Source organism: Saccostrea echinata, unplaced genomic scaffold (genome assembly GCF_033153115.1).
Source record: "Saccostrea echinata isolate AGI-Se365-2 ecotype Australia unplaced genomic scaffold, CSIRO_AGI_Sech_v1 ptg000042l, whole genome shotgun sequence".
Taxonomy (NCBI): Eukaryota; Metazoa; Mollusca; class Bivalvia; order Ostreida; family Ostreidae; genus Saccostrea; species Saccostrea echinata.
Window position 1 is genome coordinate 2,553,541 of NW_026889791.1, and position 9,713 is coordinate 2,563,253.

Genomic DNA, 9,713 nt, shown 5'->3' on the forward strand with positions numbered 1-9,713 from the left:
GTACTATGACGTCAACTGAGACGTAAAATAATTTGCTTCAGAAAAAAGCGTCAAATTGATAGTGAAACAAGCACCTGTTAATTAACCAATGTAATAGAATGTTTATAGTTTTCAAGGAAAATTCGTATAATAAAGTCATATTCATTCCAGTAGTTTTTAATCGCCATAAAGTAAATTTAGCCAATATTTATCCTGTAGCTAGCATATGCAAGGAAAGTCTTTAAATATAACAAAAGAGAGTTTAATCTTAAGCTTTTTCAAAAAATAAATTAAATGTTATAAATATATGACTGCCGTCACGAGTAAAGGGTCCTTAAATAGCCTGTCCCTTTCTGAATGCAAATACATGTATAAATAACTTTTTTAAAATATCTGATTTTTTTCAATATTTTATAAGCATTTTAGTAAGGCACTTCAAAATTACGTTGACGTTACTGACTAAAAACCTAATTGTGTCGCGTGCGTCAAATTCAGTTTCTAAACATTCTTAGAATTAGTTAAATAATTTTAATCGTTTTAACACATAAAAACTTGAGAAAATATTTTATTTTTTCTTCTAAGCTACTAGTATGTCCAAAGAAAAAGACGCCTTAGTTCATACTTCTAGAGGCAGATGCAGTTATTTCGTAAGGGAGGAGGGGGGGGGGGGAGTCTAGAAATTCAGGATCTGGAATCGGTTTATTTTCAGTCGAAAAAAATAATAGAATTCAACAAAAGGTTTTTTTTTTTATATAATTAATACTCTAGCTCAATTAATAAAGTATATAAAGCACTCCCCCCCCCCACTCAAAAAAAAAAAAAAAAGAAAGAAAGAAAAGAAAGAATACACGGATGGCCCTTAGAGAAATAAGAAATCCAAAGCAAACAAGGGCACCGCGCATAAAGCGGACCATCCCCTCGCAAAAAAGCAAATTGATTCCGATATTAAAAAAATTATTAATTTCAGTTATAAGCATGCATCCCCCCCCACCCACCACAAGCGTGTTTCTTTTTCCCCTCTAGCTTTGTTAAGAGAAGATAACAACACCCAAGTATCTCTGTATCACCGATGGATTCTAACGGAAAAAAATAATTCAGATGAATTTATGATGCATGAATTTTTTTTTCTTAAAGTTTATTCTGTTCATAAAAAGTCATAAATAAAAAAAAAATAAATCTTTTTCTACTTCCAAGCGGATATTTTTTTCTAAATACGTTGATAAAATATTTTAAATAAGTTTCCATTGTTCATACAATTCAACTTCTTCGCCTGTCCTAGATATGGAATAAAAACATAAAAAAGAGGCGCATATTGATGTCAAGACATTGTTTTGTGAAAGGTTATTCCATTCATGAAAATTGAAACTTTTAGTCAATTTCTTAGTTTTTTCCAAGTAAATCAAACTCTATCAAAAGTGGTCTTCTTTTCCTTTTACCTGTGCTCTCGACGCTTATAACTTGGACACAACTACCCTACATCATTTCTTAAAAGGGCCGAAACTGAAATCTCAAAAAGAAAACATGCAAATTGGTTTTTGTAAAATAGATTCCCTAGACCGCGGAACAGTTTCTGGAAAGATTGGAAATATATATCTTACGCCATTTCCATCTTATTTGATGATCGATAATGATACAATTCGACACGGACGTCTGAGAAAACAGTGGATTGAAATTCAAGTTTGAGGTTGGTTTTCAATCCACTCAAGCTGATTTCACAGACAAAGTATTAATGTATGCTTCAAAAGTCAAATAGGTTCAATTCCCGAATAGTTTGAAAATTATGTAGATAAGAATTTTCAATCCAATTTCAAACGTATAGATGTATTCTTTCATGGGGCGGCCATTGATTATAAGGGGGGGGGGGGGGGGTAAATTTATTTATGTCCATGCCTTCAGAATACATCGTTTATTTATTTCAAGGATGTCAAGAGATTTTATCTTATTTCAGTCTTCTTCACAGAAAAACGGTTGACAAGCAAAAACGGGAAAAGGGGGAGGGGGCTTTCCAAGATCAAAAACTTTTTGCTTATTTTTAAGGACTACCCCCCCCCCCCCCCCTTCGAAATCAAATGGTCGCCCTCTTATTATTTCTTAAATCAATTTCGAAATAGTTTGAAATTTATATAAATCAGAGTTTTCTATCCAATGTTTTTTTTATGATTTATTGATTATTATCGGCTTTAAACAATAATAACCATTCAATCATAAAACAAAAACATTGGACAGAAAACTCTACCTGATTTATATAAATGTCAAACTATTCCGAATTTGACATTATATGTCTTCTGGATCTATCATTAACACAGTGCGTACAAGAGTAGCTGAGGTGGATTGAAAATGAATTTCAATCCCATGTTTTCTCAGACCCATTCTCTATCATCAAAATGAATGTTTTGACTGTAACAGATGGAAATGACGTAAGCAGCATATTTTCAATCTTGCCATTTAATGATGTCGGAATGATTTGACCTTCTTGATCTAACTTCACCTGCTGGACATAGAAATATAGCCGTCAGTCACGTGTCATATTCAAGCTTATTAAAGCTCGTCATTTCAATCCTATGAGAAAAGGAATTCCTTGTAGCATTGCGCTTGATCCGATATTGACCTTTGTGCATGGATTCCTGGAATTAAAAAAATCTCGCGAGAGATTAATTACTAATATGTTTACAGCGATTGTCTGGTTTCCAACTCAGATTTACGAAAAGTTCTAAAATAAAAAAAAAATTGATCAAAGAGATACTTGTACTGCTCTTGGCTCTTTTCTATATAATTATGCACATTTAACGGAGCTGGGCTTTTTTGAGCAAAGTGAATTACAGTTGCATTAAATCTGAAATTGAAACTGAATATCTCGCAAGACTTGAATTTATGTTTACGCAATTATGGTCACCTATTCATCTTCCTCCGTGACATCAGCTAACCTGACATCTTAGCTTTTCATATCTCGATACAATAAAATGGACATATGATTAAATAATACGTCCAACACACGTTTATTTTTTTTGTATATGGCAATGCAGTTAAGCAATATCCATTTAATGTTTGAAACCCCATCGGTGTACTCGACTCTCTTCATAGGCGACTTAGCCATTTTCATAGTTATTATTTTAAAAATATCACTTTCTCGGAATCTTGAAATTACAGAACATGAGTTGTATTTTTGGTTGTTACCACGCGATTGGATTAGAAAGGTTTTTTTTTTTCTCTAAAAGCAGAAAGGTGTGTGTGTAAGGGTGTGCGTGTGTACTTTTTCCTAAAGGTCATGTACAAGTCAACGGAACTTTCAGAAAATGTCGAGATATCCGGGGTGTCGAGATATCAGAGTTGAAACTCGACGTCCAAGCAGGGCTAATTTATTACAATAATCAGTTTAAAAAAAAAAGAAGAAAAAAAAAACGCTTTCGTACATATTATACGATCATAAAAGTTTTGCACGAATCTGTTTTTTTTTTTTTTCCTTTTTTTTTTCTTTTGCTAAAATCATTACTGTTGCTTTAATTTCCATCTTTCCCATAATGTATAGATTTCTTGACTGACTTTGTGCCTTCCGATTGGTGTGACGTGGTTGATGATTTTGAACATTTTTTTAAATAATATCTGAATGACACCCATAACCACTTGTTACATGTAAAAGTATTTTTTTTTCTTTTAGATCAGTGATTCATTCTCAAAAGATATCGCATATGAACTTTTATCAGAAGTTCAGTCATACTTTCTTTACAGCGTAATCTATTGTTTCATCTTTTTCATACATATTTTCAAGCATAATTAAAATCACTGACGATGTAAATGTTATTTTCTTATGCACACAGTATAATGCTCTTGAAGATGCATTATTCAAATTCTTTTATAGCAAAATTTATTTACTTATTTATTCATTTTGCAAAAATTTGTGCCCCAATCCTACGTTTAATTGTGTGTTAATTTAGTATAGAATTATTTATATAGCGGCTGTTTGTCCCATCCCCTCCTCTTTTGTTGTCGTAGTAGCTTCAAATATCCCATGTATTAATATCCGAACAAAGTTGGGGTCTCTTTTTCAGGTTGAACTTTTCACGGTTGCTTTTTATTCGGATTTTTTTTGCTTGTCAATTATCTAAGCCCCCCCCCCCCCCAACAATCATTTGGAAATCTGAGCCTGTGTTATCGTGTATATCAATATGATAAACTAGGGAATAAAATGGCTCAATACATTCTATAAGTTGTTATTCAAAATAAAGAACCACTTTTAATATAAAGAACACGTATCTCCCCCCCCCCTCTCTCTCTCTCAAAAATATGTATGCATGTAGGCACGGAGAAAATAAGTGTAAAACTTTCCGGCAACAATGAAACATAAAATTGCTAATTGAAAGTGCGCCATACTTTATTTACAATACTAGCGTACTCCAAAACTGACGTCATTATTTAACGTCAACGTAAGAAATATGACGTCATATTTAGACCAGTACCTATGTAAAAATAAAGACCTATACTTGTGTCAAAATATAAATATCATTGTGTTTAATTACACGTAAGATATATGGTTAATAAAAGAAAATGTAAAACATCTATTAAAAACGACATTTTTGTCGGTTTGGCGTTGACACAGTAAACGACATTTATGTCGCTTTGGCGTCGAAAGGGTTAAAAGGAAGAAAAATGGTTTATAACCAAGAACTGAAATCATTTACTGGTCCAGAATGCTTTGACTTTGTAGAAAACTTCTTATCTTTATAAAATCATCATTACTTCCGAAAACGACATCAATGCTTGGTAGCAGTTTCATCGGAATTGCAGGTATTTCATTGACTCCGTCGTTCCAACACCACTTATTTTTGTTTTTACCATATAGTCTTGAATACTCTACTGTCTTATTCTGAAAATTTTCACCCAATGCGAGAGCTTCTTTCAAAGATAGATCGGAGTCGTTAGGGCGTACCCCATCTGTCCACAACGCTTGAGTTATTCTAGGTCTTCCTAGAAATACACACCAGTGCAAGGTTGTTGGCAGATCATTTTTATTGCGATGTAATGCAATGTCTTCATTTTGACGACATAGTAGATATAAAATGTTGGCGTAATCTTGCAAGACAAGATAATAAACAATGTTGTTGTTGAAGTCATCAACAATCATTTCAAGATCAGTATGAGGAGCAGGCTCAAGGTGAAAGAGAAATTCGAAAACTTCTTGATATTGATCTTTTGATGGGAAGCATAATGTCATTTGAAAGCTTTTATGTTCAGTAACCAAGTATAGAGGCCAATTTGTCTCCCCAGACCCATATCGCATTCCAATCAATGCCGTCTGTAGCAATGAGTATTTTTCTTCTGTCCTAGCTTCTGCACCCTTATCAAGATCAACAAATTTTTCAACAAAGAGGAATTGCCAATGTAAGATGCGAAGTGTGCACACGTCCATTCATTTTTTGAAGCTGTGGGTATATGGGTTTCTAAAATTTTGTTCACCACATCTTCCCATCCAAGAAGTATACAGCTGTGTAGGAGAGTCATTCCAGCCGGAGAGTACTGAAATTCGTCGCTTAGTAATGAAGTCAATGATTCGTGATTTTGAATGTACTTGACACAGCTTAATGTTTTCTCCCTTCCGGCAAAGTTATTAATACATTGGCGTAAGAATATTTGAAATGCCTCATGGGATATGACGAAAGGTTGTGATTGTTGTGTTAGCTTAGTTTGTTGTAGGGTTTTATGCAAGGAATTGAAATTATTTCTTTCCGGAGAGCCTTTTCGTGGGACAGGCAAATGACATTGATCCCGATTTCTTTCAGATTGCTTACATGAAATGACGTGAGGTCCATACAATTCTAGCATTTTCTCCAAAATGATGGAAGAAAATGATCCTGGAATAACGTACCAAATTTTCTGAAGAATGCTGGAATGATTATCAAGTGTATCTAAGTTCAAAAGAACAGAAACAAATTCAGGGTCATTTGTTGCTGGGTGCCATATAATTTCTTCAGCTACATCCCAAGAATTTATGTTTCTTTCATCATCATTATCATCACAACAAAATAACCTCTCAACCAAATGCTTGAAATATTTTCCTGAAATTGTCAACACAATTTCTTCTCTTTTTGTTTTATTTTCTTGGGTTCGAACAAGTTCTCGCAATTTTCTCCTGCTGCAGGACTTGATTACTATATCAGGCGCTATTTCGCCAAACGATACTAGCACAGCCTCAAGTACAGTTTCGTGTGAAAAACTGTATTTCCCCTTTTCTTTTTCTTCTAAAAAAGAACCCCTCAGAGATTTAATTGCGTCTAGTATTTTAATTTCCTTTATATTCTTATCATCAATATCCACATTCATACATATATTTCTCAGCAACTCGTGATTTCGATCGTACACATTAATTCCATCATTGACTAGTACATACGCAAGTACTGCATATTCGAATTGCTCACATGGTTTATCAGATCTTCGCTTCTTTTCTATGGCATTCAATAATTTCACATTAGGACGAATAAAAAAATCATACCCACATTCATAAAACTCTGGTCTGGAAAAGAATTGATAGCATGTAATTGGAAATCCATAGTAAGTTGTCGTATCAAGAATTTTTTCCTTCTCTCTTTCTGTTAATTTCGATTCATTCATCTGCTTTACTGCTTCAACATGAGTTTCACTTTGTTTTTGCAAACTCTGGATATAGTTGTTTTCATACATTTCAAACATTTGTTTTTTCTCCTCCCTAGTAAGGCGTTGAGAAATATTGATTTCAAAATCATCGTTAAACAATTTATGGTAATCAAACTGTATTCTTGCTTCCTTCAATATATGTTCCCGCAATCCAATTAAAACAAAAACAAGACCCTGAGATGCAACCGCAAAAACAGAGTCTAAATTTCGTTTCCATCTTTCAACGGCAACGACATCAAGATTAGTTTTACCTACAAAATCTTCTAAATAGATAATGAAGCAATCTGTGTGATTTATAACCTTAAACCATTGGTCAGCGAAGTCTAATATAATAGGTTTTATTATTTCTTGATTCCCTTCCCTATCAAACACGGTTTCGTTACATAGCTCAAGCATCACTTGCTTCGCCAGAGTACTTTTTCCTTCCCCATGTTTTCCTGTCACTATTGCTATGTGGTAATTCCTTAATTTTTCTAAAGTTGCAGCAACCGCTGAAGTTTTGAAATACAGTGTTGAAGATTTGTGTTCACGTAACATTAAACAGGTATGTTCTGAAATTCAAGAAAAATGTTGAAGAAATGTTAAGAATAACGATTTTATTAATTCTAGTTTTTCAAGCAATGGTATAGTGATTTCTTATCTATAAGGCATTTCTTACTTAACTTATAGAGCACTCAAACCCTCTGTGAAAAGTTACAGTGTTGCATGAGTTCTTAAAATGTACTTTGAACGCCATGTACGTGAAACGTCATAAGCGAAAATCAAAATTCACTCAATTTATCTGCACAAGTGAGGTGTGTGTCAGTTAATCAGGCATAATATATTACTTTTCTAAATCTAACATGTAATTTAAAAATGTTAATTTAGCGTTGAAATGTACAGACCCTGAAACGTGCTACTACCCCACACGCACGCTGCACGAACGGTACACGCTCGCTACACGGTTTGCACGAAACGCTGCACGATTTACACGAAACGCTACACGGTTTGCACGAAACGCTACACGGTTTACACGAAACGCTTTGCACGAAAGGCTGCACGGTTTGCACGAAAGCCTGCACGAAACGCTTTGTACACGTTTCTCACACGCTTTGTACACGATTCTCGCACGCTTTGGCCTCGATCTGGATTTTCTATTCGGAATCTCTCGGATTTTATTTCAATTATTAATCAAAGATTAGTTAAGAATTGCAATCATTTAGATTAAGTTAAGATTAGAACTCGCTAAACAAGTACTGTATTAACAGATAATATAAAATACTCAATGTTAAGTTGTAATTAATTAATAGTTGTCATTGAGTATGTCATCCGCCCGGTGAAATGCCTATCATCGTCCATGTACAAACCTTTTTCACTAGACTCTAAATTACGCACTGAAAAAAAAAAATATATTCGCTATTCATAATCTTTTACAGCATTTAATGTGTTTGCAAGTACATGTATCGTTTGATATCAAACAGTCGTTTTATTACTGACAAATAAACCCGTGAAAAAAGATAATTGATTAAATTGCGTATGATTTCTGTAAACGGATTGGGTTTTTTTTTGTTTTGTTTTTTTTTTTTTTTTTGATTTTTTTTTTTTTTGATTTTTTTTAATTATTGATTGATTGATTTCTTTTTTTTTAATTTAGTAAATAAATACTCTCATTTGATTAAATTAGGTTCTGTTTATAATTTGCAAAGGTAATATGTACACTGCATCAAACAAGAAGATTGTGCAGGAAAGAGGGGGGGGGGTTAGATTACTGAGATCTTACTTCTGTACATTGCTAAATATAACGGGCACTTTTTTTCAGAAGTATATCATTGAGAAAAAAAAATATTATAGAAACAATTGCCTGTTCTATGAAAAAAAAAAGATATCCATATCTCCAGCGGGACCAGATAGATGTAACTCATTAAATGCACTTTATTCAGAATGGTAAATATATCGTTTCTCTATAGAATTAAACTTTGATTTATCATTAAAATTAAGTATGGTAGAGAAGCTGGGGGATAATTTTTATAATTCTTTAGTCCTCTTTTGAGGCATTGTGTTTATCAAATAAAAACAATATACCCGACACCTTGTAAAATCCTTGATTTCAAACCCCGTGTAGACAAAAAATGTAATCAATAGTCGCGGCTCAATATACATGTATACATGTCCAATGTCCAAAAAACTAAAAATTATGCTCTAGAACTGCGTGATTTATAAAACAACTAATATATAATTATTCAGGATTTATTTCTTTATATTTTTAATTCACGAATACACTGGCGAATTAATTCATTGTTTACAGACAATCGGATAAATTTAAGAAATAAAATCCACGAGCACGTGTATTTATTTGTACCCATTAAATACGAATAAAACCATTTAGTTTCACGAATTAAAAATCATTCATTATTGTCGGGTGTCATCTTAGCCAGGATTAACAAGAGATTATACATATGTAGCAGAACAAGTTTTCAGTTCACGGCACGCGGACCCGTGATCCCTGTTGTAAATGACCTTGATCACAGTCGTAAGAAGAGTGTCGGATGTTTAAAGAAGATTCCAATATATTTTTAAGGGGTGCATCGGGCGCACACCGAAAAAAACCCAATAATTTTCCTTAAAAAGAAAATAATCTATTAAAATTTGTTGACAACAAAAACTCAAAGTTTGTGTTTTCATTTTAACCCCCCTCCCCCGGAAATATTTAACCCTGTATTTGCCGATGCATGTAAATTATTATTCATTTGTAAGACAATTATTAATCAACCAAGTTTATGCATAAAAAGACTATAAAATGACTCATCATTTCAAAATTATTTGTATCACATCTTGTAATATAAGAAAATTATGTTCGTTTATAAAGAAAAAAATAATAATTGTCCTCCCGGGTCTAGAATTCCCATACTTCACATTTATAACAACGCACTAAATTTTGTGTTTTATTTTTCATGCCTGCCGTATCTATCTATTATTGTGTATTAATCACCCATATGTTCTTGTAATCTCTATATACCAAAGTTGTAAAATGGTGAAGAGATTCAAATAAATGAATGAAAAGGACATGACCGGATTCCTGAAGAATTTTCTTTTTAAAAACTGTTCAGTAT